Raw genomic sequence first — 9,804 nt, forward strand, 5'->3', positions numbered from 1 at the left:
CCGCCGCTGGGGCCCTGGCTGAAGGACCCCTGCAGCTGGTGGCCAGTGTGTTCCCTGACCTTGCCAGCTCAGTTCTGTAAGCCGTTGTGCCTCCAGGTGGCCACTTAACACAGTGGATGATACAGAAACTGTGAGAAGTAGCCCCGTGGGCTACAAACTCCAGCCACAATGGAGCCCAGCAAAAAAACACAGCCCCCAATTTTGACCTTGTGCTAGATTCATTCCGTGCTGTTCTGGCGGCAACACGCTTGGGGTGGCCGTAAACGCATGGGACCACGAGGCAGGGTAAGTTTTGCTTTGCCAGTGTTTCACACAACCTTGTTTTTCTTTCACCCAGCCTGATTTCTGTCTTTCTTTTTGCAGTATCCCAAATATGAAGGGCAGGAGTCTTTCCCAGCCGAGCTGGATGAGCGGTCCGGGATGGCAATGGAGCCATCCTGGAGGGGGCTCTCCAAGTGCACAGCCTGCTTGCTTCTATTAATTCACAAAGCGCTTTCCATGAGGGAGCCAGACAAGCAGCATTATTATTATCATCAATCACCCGGTGCTGAAGAAACTGAGGCAGCCGAGGGAGTGGAGGGCTGCTGAGCTGGCTCATTCAAAGGGAGGAGGAGGAGGAGGAGGTGGCGGTGAAGGTGCACATGGCCTTTTTGCACTAGCTTGGAGGTGACAAGGTGACTAGCTTGGAGGGATGACCAGCCTGTGGGAGCCGCCATTCAGACCAGGCACCCTGCCTCGGCCCGTTCTCTTTTTCGGGTCCCTAAATCGAATACATTTTGATTCAATTTGGATGTTCTGGATTAGTGGAAGGGAACGAGGTTTAAAAGAGGTCAGCTCCATTACTCAGCATTATTAATGATGTTGTCGACTGTTAAAATCTCAAAAAACTAGGAAACTAATAAATTTTACATATTGAAAAATCACAGATGGATCAGGCAAATGGATAAATTGTTAAAAGTATTTAATATCTGTTAAGAGGACAGAATGATAAATTCAATATTGAAAACCAATATCAGATTCACAATTACAGGCCATTTATCATAACCAACTGCATGGACAGCATCTTATTGCAGGGAGCATGGTGTGATTCATAAGCAGAGACCCGGAACAAGTCCATATGAAACGAGAAATAAATCTGCTTTACATATTGGAAACTTATTTCCACTTCCTATCTTTATTGCCAACAATAATGTTAGCTTTCAAGAACAAATTGTTACACATTAAACCCATGCATAATGAGCCCAATTGAGTAAAAAACTCCCCTAAAAAGAGCTTTAAATTATTCCAAATTGGGTTATTAGCTTGAGCTCTAATTCCACTGAGAGGGCCCACCAATCTTATAGTAAAGTTTCAGTGCCTAAACAGACAGTTGGTTTCCTAGATTGGGCCCCAAAGTTCTGGCTTTGTTCTTTCTTTTCCAGCCCTAGCTCCCTGAAAATCGAACAAGGTCACAGTCACCGTAAGGAACAAACGTGCTAGTATTTAACAGAAGTGCTCATGAAACAAATGGTAAGAACGTCACAATTTACATTTTTGATTTTAAGATGCACGGTTCTGCATCTTTTGAATATTTGAGGCCCTGTGAGTACATGGAATGATTTGAATTCAGACCCTTGCATGTCCTGGCCAGGATATCAGCTTAGTCAATGTTTTGATCTAAAGATACTCTAGGATCAAGTGGCAGAGAGGTGACTTGGCTGTAGACATCTGTCATTTCTCTGACTGCCCAGACTGATCCAGCTGACATGTCTTTAAAAACGACAGAGGATGGATTAAAAAAATTTTTTTTCCTGATTTCAAAAATGAGGTGCTCAAGGGGCACCTGGCTGGCTCGGTCAGTAGCGCATGCAACTCTTGATCTTGGGGTTGTAAGTTCAAGCTCCACAATGGGTGTAGAGATTACATAAAAGTAATATCTCAAAAAGAAAGAGAATGAAGTGCTCATATGTAGAAAATTTGGAATGTGTAGGAGGGAAAAAGCTTCATCCTGTCCCGGGGGTCACCAATTACGTTTGACATGTGTCTTTTGTGTTCTTTGTTCTCTTTTTTTGCTGTGCATTTTCTTTACATAGTTGAGATTATGTATTTACAATCTTCTATCCCATGCAATCATAATTTTGATGCTTATGTAATACTCCATCATTTCACAATGGACCCTTTCCCTCCTACTGAGCCCTTAGCAGTAGACATCTTGATGTGCTTATCCTTGGGTGAATTTCTGATTATTTCTTTAAGATTTATTCCCAGAAATCTCATTACTGGGTTAAAGAGCGTGAACATTAAAAAACCTGTGATATATACGAAGACAGAGAAGAGGATTTTATGTAAACCCCTCTTTAATGAGTTTGTTAATTGTTTGGTCAAGCTGCTGCCACAGCCGAGAGGTGATTGGCGTCAGTTTCACCTGCATTCAAGAGCTACAGACTAGCTGGGGGACTTACCCATGTGGAGACTCCATTGCTACATCTGTAAAATGGGCCTCATGATACCTTCATCTCAGGGTTGTTGTGAAGATAAAATGTGACAGTACCTTCACCCAGCACCTCAGTAAACAGTAAACAGTCCACAAAAGGCCAATAGTATTTGTCTTTATGCATTTTTTTGGTGGCAGAATATTATAACTATGTCCTTATAATATGCATAATACAAAAAGTATAATACATGCATATATAGTATGATATAAAATATAATAGAGTACACTATAATAAATACCAATATAATATATATTAGTGTATATTATAGTATATTAGTACATATAAGTATATGAATATATGTAGTATATTAGCACATATAGTATAATAATATGATAGAGTATAATACATGTATAACACATATATATATATACATAAAGACATCGAAAAAAATCTTTAAATTTATTTTTGAGAGAGACAGAGAGAGACAGAGCACAAGCAGTGGAGGGGCAGAGAGAGAGAGAGGGAGACACAGAATCCAAAGCAGGCTCCAGGCTCTGAGCCATCAGCACAGAGCCTGACACGGGGCTCGAACTCTCCAACTTAAAATCGTGACCTGAGCAGAAATCAGTCAACCACTGAGTCACCCAGGTGCCCCAAGGCATCATATAATCTTAAAACCTTTAAGCTTTAATAGTATTTTCCATTATCTCCAGGATAAAATTGTAACTTATCGGTCACTATCCTTCACCATCAGAGCCCAGTTCACCTTTCCAACTTTCTTCTCTCCATTACATTTGCTCCAGCTGCCTATGATATATATATATGCCTATGATATATATATGTATATATATATGTATGTATACACATACATATACCCTATACATATACATATATATATACATATATATATATATACATGTATATATATATATGTAAATATACACACATATACCATCCTTGAATGGGTCATGTATCTCCCATCACTGTGCCCATGTCCCTTCTTTTTCCAGCCCATCCTTTCCCTTCTTTTCACCATTTGCCAAACCATACTTATGGGTCAGGAGTGGCTCAGGCATCACCATTTCCGCCAAACCTTCCCAATACCTCCCTGGGTAGGATGAACATGCTTGTCCTCTGTGTTCCCATAGCATCTTGTGTATACTTGGGTTGCAGCTCTGCCCGGTCTCACGTGTTTCAGCAGGTGAGGTGCGTTTCAGTCTCTCCCACTAAACTGGGGGCACTATAAAGGTTAAGATCATGTCCTATTAATCTTGGTTTTCTTTTGTGCCTACCACAGTGCCTGACACACTAGAGGGACTCAATTAAAGTTTGTTAAATGTAACAGAGGTAGTGGGTATGATCAAAGAAGTCCATATATGACACTTAAAGGCAAAGTGAATTTCAAGTGAGTTGAAAGCTGATTGGACTTTAATTTTTTATGTATTATGGGATTTAAATTGTACTTTGTGCCATTGTGAAGTGTTTTCTAAGCCTTGGAATACTTAGTGCTATTTGTAAAGTGTTTCTAGGCAAATTATTGAGATTTAACATTGTACAAGGAATTTCAGAGGACCCTGTATAGATATATATCAACATATCTCATGGGAGATTATAGCATGTAACCGTTATATAGGTGGGGATACTAAAACCCAGGGAAAAGAGACTGTGGAGTTATTGGGACTCTGAATTTCTTGCCCTCCTTAAATCGTACTATGGTTAAAGCTGAAGTTTGAAATGGTTTCCATATTGACTCTATACACCACTTAACGAGCCTGGTAAAATATCTGGGTCATGTCTAATTGACAAGCATTGTCCTTACCGTTATTTTTGTCTGTTTGGCTCTGTGCTGGATCCCCCAATACCTAGAACAGTGCTTGGCACCTCAGAGGCACTCAATCAATATTTGCCAAATGACCGAATGAATCAGCTATCACATTTGGTAGGACCCAATCTGCATCCATTTGGGGTTGTTTAGTTCAACTTGACAAATCATTATAGAGAGCTTTCTGTGTTCCAGATGCCTTGCCAAGGAGGTGAGGGTATGAAGATGAATAGCATATGGATCCTGTCTTCATGATCTTGACATCCAGTGTGGGAAGCAGACATGTAACAGATAAATGCAGCGTGTCGTGGTTGGTGAAAGAGAAGCCTCGGTACAGAGTTGCAGGAAAACCCAGAGGAAGGGAGTTCAGTCCAGCCCGGGGGCTTCAAGGAAGATTTCCTATAGGACAATATGCCTGAGCTGTCTTGCTGGATGAGTAAGAGTTAGGCTGAAGAAAGCTGGAAGGGCACACCAAACAGGAGATATCATGAGCAAAGACAAGGATATGACATCTCATTCGCTAATTCATCTAAGGAACATTCTTGCTGGCCTACTGTGTGCCAGATATGTGGCAGCAAATCAAGCCCCTTTCCTTGCTTGTGGTCCAGTGGACACAGGACCTGCTAACTTGCAGCATCAAGGGAGGACCCGGAACAGGGTGGGGAGTGGTGGCAGAGGAGGCTGAACAGGGTGGCGCTTTGTTTTACGTGAGAATTGAGTTGATACCCCACCTACTTCTGCCAAGGATTTGAGGCATTTATAAAGAGCTGAGGATTTGCCAAATGGGGCTATCAGTGGGCAGGAGTCCCAGACTCCTTCCTGAGATGGGGGATTCTTTGGCTTCCTCTAAAGTCTCTTGGTCACTGCAGGGAACTGACTGCTAACAGGGCTGCGGAAGTGAGGCTGCCCCTGGACCCTGGGCACTCCTAGAAATCCCCTTGGGTTGATTCAAGAATTTGGGTTGTGATGCATGGCAAGGAAGAACCTGGCACATGGTAAGAACATTGTAAATGCCTACTGAATGAAAACATGAGGGATTTGACTACATCTGCAAAACGGAGGCGTGGCCAATCCCTTTGAGCTTTGCCTTGAGACTAAGAATGAGGAGCTTCCCGGAAAGTAGGATGGCTCCTGTATCAACACGTTGCTCCACTCAAGTCAAAGGATAAATAGCCAAAAATAAAACCTGTGTGCCTTTATTTCCAAGTCCGACCATCTATCCATCCAACATTAGGCCGGGCACTGTCTGAAACATTGGCGACATTGAAATGCTTTTATGAAATTCACTGTCCAGGGGGGCCAGGTAGACCCGTGAAGAGATAATCCGATGGCAGTGAGAAAAATACTAACCCAGGCAGGTAAACAGGTAGGGTGAAGGGGCCAAGAAAGGCCTTGTCAATGAGCAGAGATTTAAAAGGACAAGACTGGAGTTTACCAAGCTGGAAAGAGGAATGGGAAGGACATTAGGCTTTGAGAACAGCAGAGATAAATTTGGGGGCAGGTGGGGAGGGCATAAACAGTATGTCGAGTTCAGGATGTACAGATAGACTGGTGTGGCTCTCAGGCTGTCCAGTAGGATGTAAGGGTTGGCAGACTGTTGCAGGTGAGGAGAAGGAAGTGCTTAGTGGTATACTTACCTGGACCATCTGTTACAAATACAACGAAAATAGTTTCCAAAGAAGCATGACCACACAGACTTGGTCAGAGGCTTACACTCGACCTAATGGTTTTATTATCATTACTATTCTTTTTTTAAAAATATTTTTATTTCTTTTTGAGATAAGGGAGGGGCAGAGAGAGAGAGAGAGAGAGAGAGAAGGAGACAGAATCTTAAGCTGGCTCCAAGCTCTGAGCTGTCAGCCTAGAGCCGGATGCAGGGCTCAAACCCAGGAGCTCTGAGATCATGACCTGAGCCCAAGTCAAAGGCTTACCCGACTGAGCCACACAGGCGCACCAATCATGACTACTCTTTGGACAGCATTCATTTACATTTGCTCCGGACCTCAAATCAAAGCAAATCAGAATATGACAAACGTGTGTCAGTGAGATGGGGTATCTGGTGGAGAATGCATTCTCTCTCTGTGGTGAGTAAGCAGTTGACATCCTTGTAGGGTGCAGTCTGCGATGGCATAAGGACCATTGCCAGTGATTTAACCCTGGCCCCTGACAAACCACATTTTAGAATTACTTTTTACCCACCTGGCACCACTAATATAACCGTAACTTATGTAAAATCTGCATACGTGGATATGTTAAGTTCACTAACTTCTAGAATCCCACATCCTCCAAGGACTTTCAGGAATCTCCACGATACCTCTGAAAGCTGCGTTTTGCATCTGATTCTCTCATTTTGGGAAAAAGAAATTTATGTTGCTCGTCCACAGTCCACAGAGTTCCCTCGCTTGGACAAATTGGTCTTGGACGATGTATCCACATAAATTGCTCCCAGATCACCCTGTGCCTGTGGGAGGACCAAGGGCTTAAGACGAGAGCATTTCACAGCATCATATTTGGTGCCTTTTCCTGGCAGACATGGAGGAAAGAGAAGAAGAGATCCAATCACATTCCCTGGGACTGTGTAATAAATAATCTGTTATAATAGTGGAGCATCATAACAAATAATAGTGTAATAATGTCATGATGATAACCTATAATTTGAGTAAATTCATGAAAAGCGTAGAATGGAAAGATTTCCAGCACTGGCTTCTGAGAATGAGTCACAAACTTAATTCCCAGTTCAAAGCAATTGGCACTTCTGATGTTTAAATGTAAATAGGTCTCTACCAAACTCATTAAATATTCGATCCATATTCAAAGTTATTAAATATTGAACACAATCTAATAAATACAACCAAGTTAATCAAGACTTCGGTTGGTGGCTGCAGGTTCATAAATTGCTTGTGAAAAAAGTTACTCCACTTGGATTTTATTCAGATAGCCTCCTTATCTCCCTCCCCTGTTTTTATATGAGTGCAGGAATTGTATTATATGCATGTGCAGGCGTTTTGCGTTGTGTTAGTGTGTATATAGGCGTGCTGGGTTATTCTCCCTTGGTAATTTGTGTGCCGGGCAGGACGGCTAAGTGTGGGTATGTTAGAGGATGTGTCTGTGTGTGTTATGTGAGCAGGGGTGACACTGGTGAGTTATCTTGGATGCTGGCTTCTCTGTAGTTTTTCCTTGGTACCACGCCAATGGCTAGGACACAGGGATCCCACGGTCCCCTCTAATTCTTTGTAGGGTATCTGAAGGTTGCTTTTTCTTAGGGTTGTGTAAGTAAGAGTTGGTGCCTGAGAGCGAGTGCCCCCTTGTATTTTGGCCCCAGGGCCCTTGCTTGCCTTACGCCAGTGCCAGCCCTCCAGTGCCAGACGCCATTGCACGGACGGAAGAGCTTGTGAATAGGCTGGAGTTCAGCTGTGGGTTCTGTCACTTTCTCTGGGACCCTCGGTTTCCCATTCTGTGAAGGGGGCCTGATAATGCCTGCTGTAGAGTATTGCTATTCTCTTACCAAGGCAGAGCCCTGTGCTAGGCTTTGTAATAGACGTGGAGGTAAGGAAAACCCCAGGTACCTTCAGTTGTGGTAGAAAAACAGACATTTTCCAAAACCTGCTAATAAGGCAAGTTTCACTGGAGGAGCTGAAAGGTCCTATGAGTTCTGAAATCTTTCTGTCACTCAACAAATTCCAGTCATCCCTGATGCATTTTCTGTGGATGTTCCTCCCTGGGGCTTTGAGCCAGGGTTCTGCAGAAAGCCGGAGGGGAAAAGGTGACCCTTCAGCAAAGAGAAGAGGGAGAGGGAAGGAGAACAAAGGGACTCCCCTGTACATCTAAGCAGAGGGAAGGTGAGGAGCATGCCGGTCTGAGTCCTGGACACTCTGTCCTGGGTCCTAGCCTTCTGATAATTTCTTTCTTTTTTTTAATTGAATTTTTTTTAGAGAGAGCGAGAGAGCGGGAGAGAGAGAGTGAGAGCGAGCGCAAGAGTGGGGGAGGGGCAGAGAAAGAGACAGAATCCCAAGCAGGCTCCATGCTCAGCACTGGGCTTGATCCCATGATCCTGGAATCATGACCTGAGCCGAAGTCAAGAGTCAGACACTCAACTGACTGAGCCACTCAGGCGCCCCTGATAATTTATTTCTAAAAATGAGAAAGCCCTCCCACCTTGGTCACCAGAGTTTTTGCCTCCTCATCTTCCAACCCCATCCAGGCTGAAGGGTTTAGAAGGTGGAAATGAGCTGGGTGTCAGATGCTGTTTCATGGCAGAAGAGACACTTGGGAGCCCGGTAGAAATAAGGAGAGGAAAAGCTGACAGGGGAGGTAGTGGATGAGAGCAAGGGCGATGAAGTTCACTCTGCTTGGACTCTACTTACTATTTGTGTGACCTTGAGCCAGGTGATTCTTGTCTCTGAGTCTTGGTTTCCTGCTCTGCAAGATGGGGATGATAGCAGTGTTTATCTCATTATTATTCCCATTTTGCGGATGAGAACACTGAAGCACAGAGAGATTGAGAAGCTCACTCTCCATCACACAGTTAACAAGTAAGGAAGTCTGGACTTGAAATCAGGCATCTGCTTCTGAGGTCCCTGCTTTCAATTGCCTCATTCCACTCCCGTGCTTTACAGTCTTCTTGCCCTAATTAAAGTGCAAGCTTTTTGTTTCCTTTCCTTTTTTTTTCTGTTGTTGTTCCTTATTTAATTTCTTTTATCTTATTATTTAAAAAAATTTTAATGTTTATTCAGTTTTGAGAGATGGAGAGAGACAGAGCATGAGTGGGGGAGGGACAGAGAGAGAGGGAGACACAGAATTCGAAGGAGACTCCAGGCTCCAAGCTGTCAGCACAAAGCCCAATGCAGGGCTCGAACCCACGGAATGCGAGATCATGACCTGAGCCAAAGTCAGACGCTTAACTGACTGAGCCACCTAGGTGCCCCTGTTTTATTTTGTAAATTAATTTATTGTTTAATTTACATCCAAGTTAGTTAGCATATAGTGCAACAATGATTAAGGAGTAGATTCCTTAATGCCCCTTACCCATTTAGCCCATCCCCCCTCCCACACCCCCTTCAGCAACCCTGTTAGTTTTCTATATTTAAGACTCTCTTATGTTTTGTCCCCCTCCTGCTTTTATATTATTTTGAGGGCAAGCTTTTTGATTTACAGGGTTTATAGTTCAGAATAGTGGACTTTTGTCTCAGATTATGCATTTAGAGGAGTAGCCTGGTCTTAAATGTTAACACACTTTCCAAATAAACTTGTCGCTGGGTTGACCATCTACACAGCAGTGGGATGGGCAAAACAGTGCTCCCATGCGCAGGCTCTCAGGGACTGGCAAACGAATGATGGATCATGGGCGCCAGCCTGACCCCGAGCTGACCCTCAGAGATGTTTGCTAAAAGTGTTCCTGGCTCTGTTGGGACCTGTGTCCTTGGAGGCCTGCCATTTGGGCAGAGAAGGTGCAGCTTTATAGATCCGTGTGGCTTTTTAGAGTATGGCAGAAAACCAGGCATCCCCAGCCCAGCACAGTGGGGGCCAGCAACACTCAGCTGTGCGATTCACGCCTGACAGTGTGGCAGC

General features: G+C 43.7%; 1 long non-coding RNA gene across 1 annotated transcript; it reads left to right on the plus strand.

Moving 5' to 3' along the window:
- The first annotated feature begins 624 nt into the window (after window positions 1-624).
- Window positions 625-5,419, plus strand: LOC144218687 (uncharacterized). The gene is made up of 3 exons (XR_013331225.1): window positions 625-674; window positions 1,422-1,509; window positions 4,432-5,419. It is a non-coding gene; the product is annotated as an uncharacterized LOC144218687 (long non-coding RNA).
- Window positions 5,420-9,804: the final 4,385 nt, after the last annotated feature.

This window comes from Crocuta crocuta, unplaced genomic scaffold, assembly GCF_008692635.1.
Source record: "Crocuta crocuta isolate KB4526 unplaced genomic scaffold, BGI_CrCroc_1.0 scaffold130, whole genome shotgun sequence".
In the NCBI taxonomy this organism is placed as follows: domain Eukaryota; kingdom Metazoa; phylum Chordata; class Mammalia; order Carnivora; family Hyaenidae; genus Crocuta; species Crocuta crocuta.